This window comes from Phyllopteryx taeniolatus, chromosome 20, assembly GCF_024500385.1.
Source record: "Phyllopteryx taeniolatus isolate TA_2022b chromosome 20, UOR_Ptae_1.2, whole genome shotgun sequence".
Taxonomy (NCBI): Eukaryota; Metazoa; Chordata; class Actinopteri; order Syngnathiformes; family Syngnathidae; genus Phyllopteryx; species Phyllopteryx taeniolatus.
In genome coordinates, this window is record NC_084521.1 from 7,172,918 (window position 1) to 7,190,523 (window position 17,606).

At 40.8% G+C, this 17,606-nt stretch overlaps 1 long non-coding RNA gene across 3 annotated transcripts in view; it reads right to left on the reverse strand.

The window, feature by feature from the left end:
• Positions 1-13,548, reverse strand: part of LOC133470250 (uncharacterized) — a 28,951-nt gene extending 15,403 nt beyond the window's left edge. Inside the window, exons 1-2 of one of the 3 annotated variants that reach the window (XR_009785930.1) lie at positions 12,828-13,457; positions 3,974-4,162 (exon numbers count right to left, since the gene is read on the reverse strand). This is a non-coding gene — a long non-coding RNA (uncharacterized LOC133470250). The other 2 variants (XR_009785928.1, XR_009785929.1) reach the window with 2 other exon arrangements.
• Between the last annotated feature and the right edge of the window lie 4,058 nt (positions 13,549-17,606).

The window sequence follows — 17,606 nt, forward strand, 5'->3', positions numbered from 1 at the left end:
CCAACTCCCGATGGCCCTTTTAATTCAATGAAAAATGAGATGAGCGCAGTAATTCTGTTGCAAGTGGCTAATGCAGCCGGGGGAAATGAAACAGGGGCCGCCGTACACAGACCCCCGCGTTCGGTGTAAGGGCTAACCTGATTTACGCTGCGCTAGCTCGGAGTCCGATATCTGCGTGCATCAGCCATAGCCCATCAAAGCGAGATTTGATACAGTAAATATGATCGACAGTTCTCAGAGAACCGTATTGTTTTGGACGTGTTTCTACAGCAAGGCTCCTGTCACACTTTGATACCTTATGACCTTAATCCTTTCAGTATGCCGAACATTTAGCGTAAACTGATAAAAGCGGTGTCATTGTGGCACCTTAAATCTCCTTAATAATCTGTGTGTGCACGAGTACGGCAGTCAAAAACATGGACGAACGCAGCGCTTTTGTAGCGTTTGTTACCTAGCAGAGGTCACATTTACTAAATTGCAAATGTTTCCAACAGTTACAAAGCTTACCAAATGTTTCATTCCCATATCGCGTACACGCTGACGAAGGTTATGCGATCGGATTGAATCCATGAGAACAGGTGATTCATGCACGTGAGTAATGTTTCTTTACAAAGTTCCATTGTTTCAAAATGTCTGTTCACCAAAGGGTTTGACAATGCTACGTAAACCTTGTCATACAGTTAAATAATTTACTAAATTACTGAGGTGTAAACAATGTGGTACCAGTTTGAGGGTACTATGTAATACTCTATACAGGGGTACTTATTGTTTTTATTGGGTTGGTTCATATTTATGGCCTAGAAGTGTTTTTCATACAAGTATTTACTAATTGTGACTTTGCTATTGCGTTAGGATAGATTTGTGAAAGTCTGTATCAAATTCTGGCTTGTATGCAAATTCAGGTTTTGGTCGCTAACGTGGGATTGGAACTCAGTCATAAACTAAGAACCCCTGTAACTATTTTTGTAGAAGTTTGGGATGGAGATTGATGAAGTAGTTTCCTGGCTATCTCCTGTGGCAAAGACAAAAGTTTCATTCAAATTCCATTCAAAAACTATTCTTGAGCGTGTCAATTATACAAAACAATCTTCAATCATAAAGATTTCTCCTCATAACTACTCCCTAGGCCCTTTAACATGAAATGTTAGGATAGTCATTTTAAATATCGCAGCATGTCTGTGATGTAAAATCAAATATATCCTCAGTAATACTGCCAGTCTTTTTCAACCACCATGAGACAATTCAAGACGGAAGAAGATTATTTTGGACTTTGTGAACGAGGTCACCCATTAATTGGCTAATCCACGAAATACTATTTATACCAAAAGAAATTCCTCGCCAGTATTTTGTTTACGCGCCTGCACACATGACTCTGGGCCGTGCCGCGTACGAGATGCAGATAGATGGACGGTTTCCAACACAAGCAACGCTGACCACTTGTCCAGTTCCTCCCGTGTCAGCCCCGCCCCACTCCCGACTGATTAATCAGAGAATGGAATTAGTCTATCAGCATGACTGCGGGAGTGGACCAAAATATTGACAGATCTCCCCGGAAGGGTTTTGATTCGGAGTCGCCTTCTCTACAGTCATGCTGTGCGAGCGACCCTGTGAACCTTGACCGACCGATCATACCAGTTAAAAGCCATAACGGCGGATTTCAACAGAAATAAGACATTTACTTAGTGGCACTCAAAAATCCATGAGACGCTAAATGACTAAATAAAGTATAGCTTTGGAGTTAGCAGTACAACCACGTCATCTCTCCCAAGGGTAAAATCTCAACTCTGGGAAATCTGTGCGCATCCGTCTCTGGGCTAATGTTTCTCACTTTTGCTGTGCGTTGATTGGCATGAGATACCCCGCTGCTGCGTTATTTCCTCTGGCTCTGCTTCCTCCCCTCCGCAGCAGGGGTGAGCTGACCCAAGAAACAAACACTACGAGCACCGAGGGGGCCTCCCAGTGCCTCTTGTGATTACCACTGGGAAAAGACAGCGCAACTGATGACCAATTTAGGAACCTTAAACTTGACTCTGTAATAACTACGAAATACGAAAAAGTATTTCACTTTTTCCCCTAATAGATTAAATAAATTGACGGTGCCAAGTGCTATTAGTTTTCTCTGAGATGGCATAACCTTGAGGAGGAGTTGTTTTTGTTTTTGTTTTTGGGGGGATTAAAGTGTGAGATGATTAAATTCACATTTCTGCTTGATGTACTTTTGCCCTTGTGATTCATTGCAGAAGAAGAGGCTCCTTCACTTTTCTTAGACAAGAATGGTCTGACAAAAATTTTGTTATCAAATCGTACATTACCCAGCGGGTTCACACTCTGAATTGTAAGGCAAACACACTTTCCCAAACCATCACTTAGCTCAGAGCATTCAGCCATATTGTGACCATTATCCTTTCATCAAAGAGAAGCAATGCCAACATTCTGTTCCACTTGGTTGTATGTGACATGCCAAAGACATTCCGCCGAACATTAACATCATACTCTAAAAAAAGTCTCGAAACTAAAATACAAACGTTAGGGGTGAATAAAAAATAAAAAAAATAAAAAAAAATAAAAAAAAGAGACCCCAGTATATGCCTGCCTCCTTCCTACGAAGGCCTTGCCATCCAGGAACTGGCACACCAGCCCAGCCTTGGTAAAAAAAACAAAATGAGAAGCAGGAATGTTAAAAACATCCCCTTGGGTGTTCGAGCAGACACATGAGGCAATTTCATTGTTGGATTACAATATGAAAAATTTCACAGGAAGCACAGCTAAACATGAGTTGCCCAGCGGTTGAATGAATAAAATGAATAAAGTACTGTACGCACAAAAAGAGGAAAGGGGAAGGTCACTGGGAGAGTCTGGAATAATTTCTTGACCTCTTACCAGACTCAGGTCACGTCAACTCCCAGAAAACGGTGATGACGAAAAAGAGCTTTTAAAAGATAAGAGTTTGGCCTATTAAAAGTATTTTCAAAAATATATTAGAACATGCTGTTTACACTTCGTGCCAGTAATGACGCAGTGTTTACAGTATACAGTATGCTCATGTTCAGACGTTATTGCCTAATGGGCTTTAAAAAACAAAACAGAAAAACAGATGGCTTAAATATCCAACCAGCATATTTGAGTTTATAACGACGAAGAAAGACGAAACCTAATCCTGCGGGGCCCCCTGCCTTCCCGACAATTTGGTGCATTAGTTACCAATTTACCTCAACATCGAAAACCACACGTGACACGTGACGCGCCAGTCAAAAAAACAAAAAAAAAAAAAAAAATAAACCACAATGGAGGGAGACTAAGGGTCTCCTGTATTTACGTCTGTGGATCAGGGTGTACACATTTCAGCCAAGAGAAAATTGAGGGTAGTAGGAGAACGCGAGTGTAGTGAAAAGGAGACCGCAGAGTGTAGTACTGCAGCATCGGGCTAAGTTCACGTTAATGTGTGTTTTTGTGTCATTTGGAGTTCACAAGTTACAATGTTGAATCAGCTCAACCAAGGAGCGACCAGCAGTGGTTTGCCGCTATGGAATTGGCTAGACATGCGTGGAACCTTGGGGTAAACCGGGTACTGAAAACAGTACCAGCTTTTGCTTGTAGAAAGTCATTATTAGCAAGGAGCTAAAGTACAGATAAAGCAATGTAAACGTATTCTGAAAACATTTTTAAAATGTGAGGGACAGAAAAGGAAAAAAATAAATAAATTGGCATGTGTTCTTACTGCTCTTTCAAGGTGTGCCAAAAAACATTCCAGGACTGGATTACAAACCCAAATTTGGTGTTTTTCTCTTCAAAGTGCAGAAGATGACCAACCAGGAAGACCTCCAAAGATTCTGAGGCGTTAGCTTCATTCAGTGCGCTAGAAAAGCCTGGAGTTGTGGCAGGACAACTCGTGGCTACTGTTCACAACGCACTGAGCATCTGACAGTTCCTTGCCGAGAAGAATATCACACGCTGGAGCAAAATCCCTACTCACCCGACCGACTTGGCTCCGTGGGATTTTTTTTCCCCTCTTTCCCAAGCTCGTGACGCCTCAAGGGGACGACATCAAGACGGATGGCCATGACGACGGAGCTGTGGAGGATCCCGGAAAAATCCTTGCAGGAGTGCATGAAGGCGTAGCGGAGAAGGCTGGCAAAGTGTGTTAGATTCCAGGGTGATTACTCTGAAAGGGAAACTTGTGGTTTGGATTTGAAATAAATCTTTTCAGACACGAGCCCTGGAATTTATTTTTAAGGATGACATGTGAGAGGTAGCACAGTGTCACAGGGCATCCAGACTGCCGGAAAAGTCAAAGAAGAAAAAGAAGCAGCAGTACAAGAAATAGAAGCTATGCTCACTGTAGGTTCGCCTGGTAACAACATTTTTTTAATGTGGTGAATGATTTGTGGGACACATCACACAAACAACACACGACCAGTTGCTGCTCTATTTGTATCCGACAACAGCATGAGCTTCAGGTAGCTGACTGATTGGCTTTTATTCCGTTTCGCACCGCAAGAAGCCAATGGCTGGGCCCAACTCGGTGTCGACCACACACAAGGATTTGCCATCGGAAATATTGAACAGGCTCCACCTTTGCAATTGTCAGTCGTAACCGTTTTCCCAAATAACGCTTAACACACCCCACACCACAGGATAATCACTAATGTTAATCTTTCAGAGACATCTGATAATCGGCCGTTTGATCAGAAGTTGGATTTTGTCACTGAATAGCTGCTTTGTAATTCCTTTGGCACCCACCCATGTCTCAACAAACGTGAATATTCCTAACTGGTTTTAAACTGCTCATGATGCAAGATTAATAAAAAAAGATATATATACACCGTATATATATTTGTTCCTAAACTTAGAAGACCAAGTCAACCTGTCGTGTTCAGGCAAGGTCAACAAAGTCACAGAGGACACGCTATTACATCAGTGTAAAATGAAAAATGTCCCTCGTCAAAAAGTAAAACAAATACTTCGCCATTATTTACTTTACATATACAACACACGAGTACAAAGTTACTGAGTGCCCGACGTGGGTCATTAGTTGGATGATTGGCTTGTCAAAGAGTGAAGAAAATGCTCCAAATAAATCTGTCAAATGTGTTGCCGCACCAGATGATAAACGCATGACATAACATGGCCAGCATGGCGCGAGTCACTCTCTTTCCCCCGAGGACGAGCTTGTTTATGTGCTCTGGAGGGCCCCGCGGCTATTGACTTAGCTGGGCCTCCCCGGCAGAGCCTGAGAGGAAGGGGCCACAAGATACTGTACGACTTTATTTTCACACGTACTTACTTGTGCTACGCCGTGACGCCGCACTTTTAGCCGAGAGGAGACTGATGCTGAGGAAACTGCAAAGTGGAAATGTAGCGTATTACACTGCAAAAACAACATGGCAAGCCAATGTTAACTCATGCTGATTTTGTCATTTGCACTGTACCTTTAAATGTTACAATGACAGGGCAGTGAGAAAGTAGAGGCTGTGGCATATAACCAAATATTGTACTCGAGTAAGAGTACTGTTACTTTAGAATAATATGACTCCAGCAAAAAGTAGTCCTCCAAATAATTACTTGAGTAAAAGTGAGAAAGTACTCAGTAAAAAAAAAAAAACTACTCAAGTACTGACCAACTAGTGACTAACTTGTACATACAGCATGAACGTAAAATAAAATAAAAATAACTAAAAATATGAATGTGAAAATTCAGATATTGTTGGACAATATCACTTAATCTAAAACATAATAAATCAAATCCTTATAAAATAAAAACAAATTGTAAGATAACAAATTAAGGGAAATTCAGCTCCAATAAATGGTCTTATATTGTTTCCACTGGTTAGCCTGCACAATTCTGTCGGCTCAACAGGCAGATTGCAAAAACAGGAACCAGGCTGCAGTGGGTATAAAAAGTATACACACCCCTGTTCAAATGCCAGGGTTTTGTGTTGTAAAAGAATTTTGACCAACATAAATCATTTGAAAAAATTTTCCATCATTAATGTGACCTAGAATTTGTACAACTCAACTTTTGTATCTTTTTGAGAGGGGAGGTGAAAATAAGCAACTGCAATACACTTGAATGTGATTGACTTGGACTTGACGCTTAACGTCTTGGCCAGGTCACCATTGCAAAACAGATTTGCGGTTTTAACTGGTCTTATACCTAGTTCAACAAAGTTGAAACAAAATAAAGACAAATCAATGTGGTTGCATAAGGATGCACTCCCTCTTATAAGTGGCACGTGGCTGTGTTCAGAAGCAACAGATCCCATTCAAACTCCTGTCCAATGGGAGTCCACACACACCTGCCACCATTTAAATTTTTAAGTGGGGGGAAAGACAAAGAAAAAACACATGCAAAAGGCCTTACAGACACATTATTTTCTTTATGTATTAAAATGAATGATGCTGTTTGCTGACCTATTGATAGTATGTGTGTGAGAGAACAAGATCCATGTTTTACAGTTACTTGCGACCATAAAATAGTGCTAATGTTGCCATATGCACAGGCAAAACAACAGCAAAAACATCTGCGACTTACCGCGAGGTGTTTTCTCAAGTTAGAAGTGGGCTGACATTTCCAAGTTTGGGCAGTGACAAAACTACACTGCATGTTAAAGCTCTCGTATTTCGTAGTCTGTAATGTAAACACGAGTTGCGCGCGGCTGTCACGACTCACTTTGACTGGCCCAAGAAGCCCAATAGAAGATTTTGTGTCAAGACGTGACTTTCTTGTGTTGTTTGATTGGTGAACTTGAGTCAAACATCATTGTGGTAATCACGGTGCCCGATGCAGAAGTAGAAAAATTGATCGCATGCAATTATTGATAAATGAAAGTAGCGAGCGGCATGTATATTATTGTAAGGAGTAAAAGTACCGTTTCTTCTTAATATAAATACTCAAGTAAAAAATATACTTCATTAAAACTACTGACAAGTACAATTTATCCAGAATGTTACTTGGGTAAATGTAACGGAGTAAACGGAGCGCGTTACTACCCACCTCTGCGTATAACGCACAAAAAGAGGGAATTATTAACATATACACAGTGCCTGGTACAGTATATAACTAATTTGACTTCCCCCAAAAAAATCTGAATTATAATATATTGTACTTGCTCGACGATAATAGGACATTCTTAAAAAAAATTATCGATATCCTGTGTCTTTGAGTGGGCACAAGCTTATATTTTTGCTCTAATAAAAGATAAATGCATAGGAAACAAGATGCCCTGTTGTGTGTCAGACCCATGAGGAAGGGGGGGTCAAACTAATTTTTGTCGTGGACCACATTGTAGTTATGGTTTCCCTCGGTCATTATAATCAGCTCATATTATTACACATTATACATAACAAATTGATGTATAACTACTTTGAAATCAGAAGCCAGTAAGGATTGTTCAACCATTATTAAATTTATTTTTAAAGGGGTACTGGTAACAAAAAATCTTTTACAGTTCAACGTTATTAAAAGTGAAGACAATTTGCAATATTGGTATTTTAGCAAGAAACTAAGTCGACGCAGATGATTTGCTTTTTGCGGACTACACAAAATGATGGGGCGGCCCCGATCTAACCCCCGGCCTTGAGTTTGACACCTGTGCCGCAAGGGGTGGACACTAACGCGCACCACAAAAGCAAAGAAAAACTGACACCACTCCAAAAATATATGAGTCAAAATATGTGAATATTTCAGTTCAAGAACTATCAGATAAGATTTGATTACAATTTGTTTGTTTACCCACTTAATGGTCGTCATGTGGACTTAAAGAATAAATGTCTTTCATAAAAGCCTGTCAAATGGAGTACAAGGGACTTGCTGCTCAGAAGCAGGAACAGCCGCCGATGCCGTGACGCATGACAGTTCGCCTTTTCGTCAAAATGTCCCCCGCTGAAGCCCACCGAGGCTGCGGAAAGCATAAATCTTGTCTATTTTCAAAAAGATGCAAGAAAGTGCTTCAGAAATGTACGTGCAGAGGAACTGGTAGACGTTCACAAACCCTCCCTTTGTGTAGATTTAAAGTCAACCTTGGGGAGGCCAGACCTCAACAATGTGACTCTTCGGAGGCCCATCACTGCTCTTCCCACCAAGAGCCCCCCTAGCCCCCCAAACCATCTTGGGGGCGCTTCCTGTTTGTGTAAAGACATTTGTTGTCTTTCACATATCTGCAACGTAGAGGAGTGTGCAGCAACGACATTTTTTAAATCTTTCGGGGGTCAGCCGTTTCCCATGATGCCGATAGAAGGGGGCAAATGTCAATCAATTCGTCGATATCAGGCCTGGGCACAATTTAGTGTGTTATGTTAAATGCATATTTGAAGTTGTGTATTTTATTGTTTGATTTTATCATTTACAATAAACTAATTAACCAACTATTAAAAAAGGTGAAATGTATATTTGTAGATTTGTTAATCTTACTCATGTTTTATTACCTTAAAAAACTAATTTTAAAAAAGCTACACGCATACGATACGTAAAATTGTTGATTTTACCAATATGATTTGATTATTTACGACTTAATACATTTTAAAACTGTTAAACATGTCATATTGTTTATTTTACTTATTTTATTTCGAAACTATCAACTAACCAATTATTTTAAAAATGTTGACTGTACATATGTAAAATTCTTAATTGCACTTATTTTTATTTTTAAATATTAACCAATTATTTGAAAAAACAAATGCATATGTAAAACTTATTTTAAATGTTTACAATTTATTATTAACAGTAAATTCAATTATTTAAAAATGGTTACGCAATATGTAAAATTGTTTATTGCTAATTTTACTCGTTTATTTTATTCGAAAAATAATCAACTATTTAAAAATATATATTTTGTGTGCATGTATATTGGTAATTTTACTCATTTTTTTACACCCTGAACTGGATGCCAGCCAATTGCAGGGCACATACAAACAAACAAACATTCGAACTCACATTCACACCTACGGGCAATTTAGAGTCTTCAATTAACCTACCATGCATGTTTTTGGGATGTGGGAGGAAACCGGAGTGCCCGGAGAAAACCCACACAGGCACGGGGAGAACATGCAAACTCCACACAGGCGGGACATGCTGATGTGAAATTGTTTATTTTTCTTATATTTTTTATTTAATCAATTAATCAATTAACAAATATTTAATGATAAGTACAATTTGATAAACTTTTTTTATTTTTTAAACCAAAAACAAAAATGAGAATGTAAATGCTAGTCGGGCCGGATTGAAGAACGGAGCTGACTGTATGCGGCTATACCAGACTGATCTAGATTCTAATCTCTATGAGCTACATAAGTGGTGGAAATTCCGTCATCCCATCTCGGAAGTACAGCTTGAGTCATACTAATCGGGGTAGCGATGTCAACCAATATTGTTGGAGCCTTGACTGCCCCGAGGGACGACGTCCGTCCTTGAGATGTGCACTGCTCACGGACAAAACAAGAGCATTGTTCACTCAGGACTGGACGCTGGTACTGGGAAAGTATGTTGCCTGGTCAGAATTCTGTACGTTGATGCTTGTTATGACTAGCAAAAACTTACAATTGTATCAATGGTTACTTAGCTCTGTGGAAAGTTACCGTGGAAACTCCGTTGACTACAATCAATCTGTGACTTACAACACATCAAATCCTCGCCTTTAATAATGGTACGGGCCCTTTTTTTTTTTTTTTTTTTTTAATTAAGGGAGACATGCATTTTCTAACATCTTTCACATACTTTCCTCAAAATACCCCAAGGATCAAGAATAATATTGTACACAGGCTGGTCCTGTCTCATACAAGTGAGCAACTGTAAATGAAAACTAGGGATGGGCGACAACCGATACCAGGTACCAGGTATTGGTATCGGGCCGATACCAGGTACCAGGTATTGGTATCGGGCCGATACCAGGTACCAGGTATTGGTATCGGGCCGATACCAGGTACCAGGTATTGGTATCGGGCCGATACCAGGTACCAGGTATTGGTATCGGGCCGATACCAGGTACCAGGTATTGGTATCGGGCCGATACCAGGTACCAGGTATTGGTATCGGGCCGATACAGGCCTTATTTCAAGGTATTGGGTACTCGTGAAGGCTGCCGATACCAGCCACCGATATTCAAGGCAAAAAAAAATGTTTTTTTAAATCTGACATCAAGCGAGACCACCTCACCAGTAGTTGGCGCTACACTGCAGTCGTTTGACACATCGGCGACTCACCGTGCGCATGCGAAAGAAAGAACTATCATTGTGTTCCTTGACATTTTTTGTATTAAAAGAACTAGTGGTAGTAATACTTGGTATCGGTAAGTACTCAAGAGTGAATACTCATACTGGTAACAGTTATCGAATCGTTCTTGGTAATGCCATTATGTCTTGAAATTGTGATGAAAATGTGTTTCATTTTAATCAAATATTGTTTAAAAGCAAACTTATTAAACAGGGCATACGTTTCACTTAAATATTACACTTCTTATACACATGTCAAAGCTTCTCAACATTTTCTGCTGTGAGCACTTTACCACATTTTATTAACCCCCCCCCCCCCCCCCCCTCCAGTTCGACAGTAGGCGGTCTTGTCAAGCAGTTACGGTCTCCCCAAGGTATGCCTCTAACTGAATTTCTTTAGGCGTTTAATCAAATAGCTTGTGTTGAATGGCCTCGGCTTCACCACTCTTCTTGACAATATTCCACAGTATAATTTTCCAGTCAGCTTTACTTGTCATCATTTAAGCATTTCCACACGGCTCCAGAAGGTAAATGTGCCGCTTCTGTTGAGTTCACCTTCGCCTCCAGGGCGCAATATGCTACACGCATGCAGATAGTACGTAGAGTTGACATACTGCGGCTGCCGCGACCTATCTGCAGAAATATAACTTTTTTTTTTTTTTTTCGCAGAGTAGAAAAAAATACGCCTGTAAGCATTGTCATATCATATTTCTGTATATGTGGTAGCGCCATTTGTGTTTGAATATTCACTTAAAGTTTTATATCATGACATCAATGCTAATTTGTTAGCCCATCAATGGTGGTTCGCTAGGAAGCTACGTTAAGTGTTTGACTAAATAATTATTTTGTGTTACTTTTACAGTAAAATTCAACAGGGAGTGTTAATAAATGCCTTTAAAGCAAGGGCATGTTGACTCTTTTTCAAGAATCGTTCGCTAGCTTCCAAACTGCACGTCACAAGTGTAGGGAGGGCAGAATAGTAATGTCAGGTTGGTACAGTGGTATCAGTGTCGTAGTCTCGGAGAATTTTTACAAGTACGAGTAGAAACGAGTAGAAAACTACACAAAGAACTACAGTATATAACGCATAAGCCGACAAAGCATGTTCTCTGAGCATTAGCAATTACTCGTGAGAGAGTAGTCAGAGAAAAACTACCCCAGTATCTAAATCGACAAAATTCTGGAGTAGGACATAAAATATACATCACAGTAAAAAATAAAATTAAATAAATAAACACGAGACTATCAAGTGTAATGTAAAACATCAGTCGTTCTAATGAAAAGGCGAATCCAGTCAAATGAAATAAATGAACCGATGTTTTGATGTGGTCAGCAGGCCATTTTTAAAGTATTGCGTTACATTAGGGTCTTATACCGTATGTATTCAAGTTGAGTGGGGCTTACACTAACTTGCGTGCATTTAGAAAGATCTGGGAATAGAATAATAAATACAAATGATGTTTGGAATTCAGTTGCAGTTCAACAAACGTTATAGAACGCCCAAAAAGGAGTGAAATGGTTATAACAGTTAGACATTTATGAGGTCAGAAAAGGGGGGAGGGGCAGTGCACATATCAAAACATTATTGTTGCGTCCAACATATGCCGCGGTCATGTGTGGACAAGACTGCCATTGTTACTTACCTTGTCAAGAGGGTCGCCATATACAGTCGGGATCGAGTGTCATAAACCTAACCTCCAAAAAAATGGGGGATATATGGAGCCCAACATGTGGCAGTGGTAAAACACGGAATGCTCAGCAAGAATAACATTTGCTTAAGCATTTAGAAACAGTACGTGCAATCACAGCAATGGCATTGGAAGAATTTTGGAAGCAGAAGTACAGCAAGGCAGAAAAACAGCTTAATAAGCAATAGGGCTACTTTGAGTTGATTTGACAGGACGATTTTATTTTTAAAACAAACGTTTGACGTGAGGTATGTGCTTGCAAGCTGCAAATATTTTGCTGAGGTATCCTTCTACAAAACTACATGAGAAATGAGTGTTCAAGAGCTGAAGGGGATGAGGCGTTAATCTTTATTCCTACTCATGCAGCTTGACAGCTCTTTTTAGGTTACAGTGTGTAAGACGTGAATATATTAAGAATTGTATACACACATACTTTAAATACATGTATTGACTAAAGGGACCTTTTTTCACATTAGCTGTAAATAAAAAAATAAAAAATAGTTTGTGGGGAAAAAAAGTTTGTTTCAAAGCTAGTTTGGTACCAAGAGAAATAAAGCAAATCCCAGAAGGGGAAATAAAACAAAAAGCAAAGCTTGTTTTGAGTAATGTTATTGTCATTAGTTTTTTCTATGATTAAAATCGTTACTCATATTTTTGTGAGAAAAAAAAACCGTGAGATTTCATTTCAAGGCCTACCGCAGCGCCCTAGTCACGAGTAAAAAACCTACAGAGTTACCGCAACACAGTAACTGTAGCTACAAAATGGAGGTAAAATGCAAACAAGAAGAATGTTTTCCAATGTGTAAGAATGTGTTTCATTTAGAAAAACCGCTAGCACGATAACACCATTCGAGCACAGTAACGGTGTTCAGCATTTCAAGAATAGATTGTTTCAGCCATATTGAAAATGTCATAGAAAAATTGCAATCCTACCTTCCATTTTTAACACCGCTTATCCTGGTTAGGGTTGCGGGACGCTGGAGCCTATCCCAGCTGATCGGGCGAAAGGCGGACTACACCCTGAACTGGTCGCCAGTCAGTCGCAGGGTACATATAGACACGGACAACGATTCGCACTCACATTCACACCGTCACTGAGTGGGAACTGAACCCACGCTGCCTGCACCACAGTCAGGCGAGTGTACCACTACACCATCAGTGACCGCAATCCTACCTTTTTATACAATTAGAAACAGCACACACAATCATCGGGCTGGCATTTTTAGCAGAAGGAACAATTTAGTCAGCATCCAAAGGCTTAAAACACAAACTTGGGAGACCTATGCCAGGTTACAGTCCTCACCGGGCACAGAATGGACGGAAAGCCAGACAACACTGTACTGGCAGAATAATAGAACAATGGCTGGTTTGTCATCCCTAACATTGAAACGGTCATAAAAATGCTACAAAAGCAGCTTATGAAATGGAAACGCACACATAATGGGCCAAAAAAAGGCAAGTTCACCAAGCCAAACAGGCCTCAACGTACAGCACACCCATCCAATTAGCTCAAATAAAACGAAAATAGGAGCATTATAGCTTCACACAAACAATTATAGTAAATACAGCAGTCCGACCTTGGAAGTGAAAGGTTACCCGCACAGGTGAGACGCCAGAAGCTCGATCGACGTCACTTCCGGTGACAAGAAAGTGCTCCCCGAAGAACGCGAGCCTGCGCGCGTCTGTCGTGAAATGCGCGAGCAGCGGGCACGCGCACCGAGGTCAGGTGCGTTTGTATTGGCTGCACGCGGCAGGTGGTCGAGTCATGGGGAGTACCCGGGGAAAACCCACGCAGGCACGGGGAGATCACGCAAACTCCACCCGGGTGCTCACAACTCTCATCCAGACGTGCTAACCAGTCGCCCACTGTGCCGAATACACAATTTTAAAATGAGTTAAAAATCAATTGTACTGTCATTTTATGGCACATAAGGAATAACTGCAATAGTAATATTATTCATTATTATTAATATAGAAACAGTATTAGTAATCTACGTTTATTTTTCTCTGCTATGAATTCATTTCCCACTAAAAAATTGTAAAAAAAAGTTTGTTCTTTTTTTTTATTGAAAAAAAAAAGACATTTTTAAGGTTATTTTCTAGGGCATCAGAATTAATATTAATAGTAATGTTTGATTATGGGTAGTTGGTTTCCCAGCAAATAGGTAATAATTCAATTACAATGAAATTCATCTTTTTTTTTTTTAAATGTTTAAATGTTATGGTTAGTTCCTTGGCCATAAGGAATAATAAACGTGCTATATGATTGTTTAATTTTCTAATATTCCTGTACTTAGGTGTAGTAATTCAAAACTAAGTGAGATTAATTAAGTTGAAAATTCATTAAATATTTTTTTTAAATACATTTTAAAATTAAATGTTATTTTTGCTTTTATTTTGCTTTGTTTTACTCTGCTGTCAGCTGCCAGGTCGGCATTGCAAATGCGAATCTGCTCTCAGTAAAGGTTAAATAAATAAACAAAAAAGTTACGGTCATTTTTAGGGCTATAAAGAAAAATAATAGCATTAATGGTAATATTTGATTTAGTTATTTTTCTGCAATGCAAAAATAATAACCTAATGTAATAGTATGTTTATTCAGATTTTTCTTTATTCCTTTCCATTATTGTTGAATTTCAGAGGTAACTATTGTACTATTTACACAGGTGTTTTTCAGTCAATTTTTCATTTATTTTGATTGAAGTGAAAGTCTCAGCCAAAAAAAGAAAAAGAAGAATAAGAGATTTGTGCATCAGTACAGAACATTTTTTTCCCTACTTCCCTCCCTCATTAATCATGACCTGACCATAGAGCTGTACAAACTGTTTCAAAGTAACTTCACCTTGAGCAGCCACAACAGTATCACGCTTCTAATCATTGCCCTAATGTATAATTCACAGTGTCCTAAGTATATACAGGATCTGAGGTGAAGACATATGAATGTATTTCGGCATTTTTCATAGCAAAAGTACAAAACATGAGACAGTTTAGCTCAGGCCACGCTCATCAGTAAAACATCAGTCACAGGCAAAACACGAGGATAACAAAGTTCACTGATGCCGTAACGCAAAACTTTCATTGTGCAACAGGCAACAAATGAGAAACACGTGTGAAAATAAAATATTATGTTTGAATAACAGTCAAGTCCGAATGCCAGGGAACAAACATGCCCCACCTGCGCGACTAGGACTCGTTTTTGTCCGAGATGCATTTACTGGAGATGAGCCGTTCGCGGTGGTCACACATCGCAAGGTATCGTCTTTCCTTCAGCAGGTGGCTGAGGGAAACAGTTTGGTATTTTGAAAAAAAAAAAGAGGAGGGTGCCCCCCACCTCTGGCGGTAATCCTCGATTCGATCGACGGCCGCTTAAGCCTGAAGGCTAATCGTGTTAAAGGGATCTGATTAGCGAGAACATGGCCGAAGAGTCGCACCTCCAGGCGTGGAGGCGTGCTTGAATTGCAGTCTTGTCCTTATCACCTGCTTTTTCAGATGTTGTTGTTTTTTCTCTCCAAATGGAACCTGTAAAGTTAGAAGAAAAATATTCTCTGACAAAGTCAGACGAAGTGTCCCAATCAGAAGCTAATCGTCAACGGGGTGGGGTGTGCGGTTTCTGATACGGGCGGCCACCAAGGGGGCGGAAGTAATGGACGGCCGTCGCACAAGGCCGCCATTCGGTGCAGGAGCGCTTCTGATGTTGAAGTGAGTTGATTCGTTGTCCGTTGGGTGTTCAACACAACTGAAAGCTAAAGCTGAAATTGAGCATTTTCCCCTTTTCCGGTCAGACGTGGCTAAAAGATTCTACTGAGCGATTATTCTGTGGTGTTTTGCAACAATTCTGGCCAAATTCCTAATCGTACGATCTCAGGGACATTCGACTTTGGAGGTTCGATTGCAGGTGCCTGCAAACGGGATGACGTTTCACCTTGCAAAATCTGAGCTAAACATCGACCAATCATCTAAAAAATTCCCCACTGGGGAACACAAAAACAAAAGCCTCCCGCAATCTTCTCTTCACTCTCAAAACGTGGCCATCTGTTTCTGCTCGTACCCGAGGGTTGTAAATCAGTGTTGTGTGCAGTGCTTGATATTGCAACAACATCCTGTCTCCTCTGAGAAGTATTTGTTTTGTGAAGAGCCCCTCTTGGAGATGCACCGCTCGATACATAACGGACATCCTGAGAGTTCTCGTGGGTCAGATCCACATTGTTTGATAGCCCGGAGAACGTACCAAGGCTCTAATGGGGGGATTCTTCATTCGCAGGCGTAATGGAGGCGATACGAGGCTCCGGAGGTGTAAATGGCTCGGTTGTCGCGTTTCAGGCTGGACCTGACTAATGAGAGGCATAAAGACTGAAGAGGCCTCGGGTACATGAATTCACAAACAACTCTCCCATCTCGCTCCTTTCGACCCGCTGTCACGTCGCCTTTGTAAACCGATGACTCGGTCACACCTGAGCGCCCCAAAGTCACCCAGCCGGACCGTGCCTTAAGCCCCCCGAGTGTGTTTGTTTTTCCTTTCTTTCCTCGTTTGTCCACACCGCGGCCGCTGACAGACGCCTCATCCATCACGACCCGTTTATGCCGCGGCGACTTCGGACCGAGGCCAGGGCGAACGTGATCCACTTCTCACCACCTGTTACAACCTTTAGAAAGTAAAGAATGCTGTTTAGGACTGATGGATGGATAAAAATACACAACGGCAAATACTTTACCCGTTCACCCATTTGGGGGCATTTCCTGCAAAGCCATTCCAGTGATGAAGATGAGGAAAAAAAAAAAAAAAAAAAAAAAAAACAAAGACAACAAAAAAACAACCATTTGACGAGTGAGTGACAACGGATTCGTTCTAGAAGTGTTGTCGGTGAGGGGAAGAACTTTGTTCAACAAACTGCCCGGCTCCACCCTAGTAATAGCCCAGCCGAGGGCGAGCTCTTCATCGGCTATTAATACAGAGCGATGACAGACCTCGTCACAATCACAATGCTTGTCTCTTTCATGTGTGCTCTTTTGGCTGGCGGGGGGGACAATGGATGAAAGATGAGCACAAGAGTGGACCAAGAGAGGTAATGTAGAAGACAATTAACTAGAACGGGATCATTATTTGGCATTTGCTCTCGGGCTAATGCCTCTATTCAATTTGTCTCACTTTTTTGCATTCAAAAACTCACTCACGCTAAACTTACTGCGCTTTCAGCGTATTTGTGGCCATTTTGTAAAACAACCTTAAAAACGACATGCTATTGGTGATTTAATAGTACCATAACTCAGTTACTACTGCAATTTGTCTACTGAACTTCTACTACTACTCTAATTGTCCATCCATTTTCTGAGCCGCTTCTCCTCACTAGGGTCGCGGGCGTGCTGGAGGCTATCCCAGCTATCATCGGGCAAGAGGCGGGGTACACCCTGAGCTGGTTACCAGCCAATCGCAGGGCACAGAAAAACAAACAACCATTCGCACTCACAGTCACACCTACGGGCAATTTTGAGCCTCCAATTAAAGCATGTTTTTGGGATGTGGGAGGAAACCGGAGTGCCCGGCAGGCACGGGGAGAACATGCAAACTCCACACAGGCGGGGCCGGGGATTGAACCCAGGTCCTCAGAACTGTGAGGCTGACGCTCTAACCGTGCCGCTACTCTAATTGTCTTCTTTTTAAATGTCATTAAATATGATGAGCAGTTTGTTTTGTATTATGCTCCCTTACTGTAA